General features: G+C 46.1%; 1 non-coding gene across 1 annotated transcript; it reads left to right on the forward strand.

Moving 5' to 3' along the window:
• Nucleotides 1-163: 163 nt before the first annotated feature.
• trnak-uuu (transfer RNA lysine (anticodon UUU)) lies at nt 164-236 on the forward strand. Its single transcript has one exon. It is a non-coding gene; the product is annotated as a tRNA-Lys (tRNA).
• Nucleotides 237-545: the final 309 nt, after the last annotated feature.

Genomic DNA, 545 nt, shown 5'->3' on the forward strand with positions numbered 1-545 from the left:
CTGTGCCGATAATTGTGCCATCCAAGACCTTTTGCCTTCGGTCTCACTGCTGTAATTCCTTGTGTCCCTCATCCCATAGCGCGTCTGGCAAATGAGCTTCAGCTGGGCGGCTTGAGGGGAAACTGCTCTTGTATAAAACGTAGCAGACCTACATTGTGCAAGAGCCTGGATAGCTCAGTTGGTAGAACATCAGACTTTTAATCTGAGGGTCCAGGGTTCAAGTCCCTGCTCGTGCCTGCTGTCTTCTTGTTGATGGCCTCAGCTTGCTGAAACGCCGGTCCAGCTCTGCTGCTGACTGTCAGCTAAAGTGGTGTTCAGTCCTGCTCTGTGGGACCCACTGCGTTTTTGAGCATCTCCCTTGTTTGCCACACCTGGGGTCAGATTCACGAACCATTCTTAAGAAAAAAGTTTTCATAACTGCCATTTTCTTAGTATTTTTTCAGGACACCACCAAGCTTCAGACACAACATCCAGCTGAAGGATGAAAATTCTTGTTCTTATCTTTTTCCTTAAGATTGTTCTTAAGGAAACGTAAAAAAAAAAAA

The sequence above is a fragment of the Sinocyclocheilus rhinocerous genome, unplaced genomic scaffold, assembly GCF_001515625.1.
Source record: "Sinocyclocheilus rhinocerous isolate Xijiao unplaced genomic scaffold, SAMN03320098_v1.1 scaffold35505, whole genome shotgun sequence".
Lineage (NCBI taxonomy): Eukaryota > Metazoa > Chordata > Actinopteri > Cypriniformes > Cyprinidae > Sinocyclocheilus > Sinocyclocheilus rhinocerous.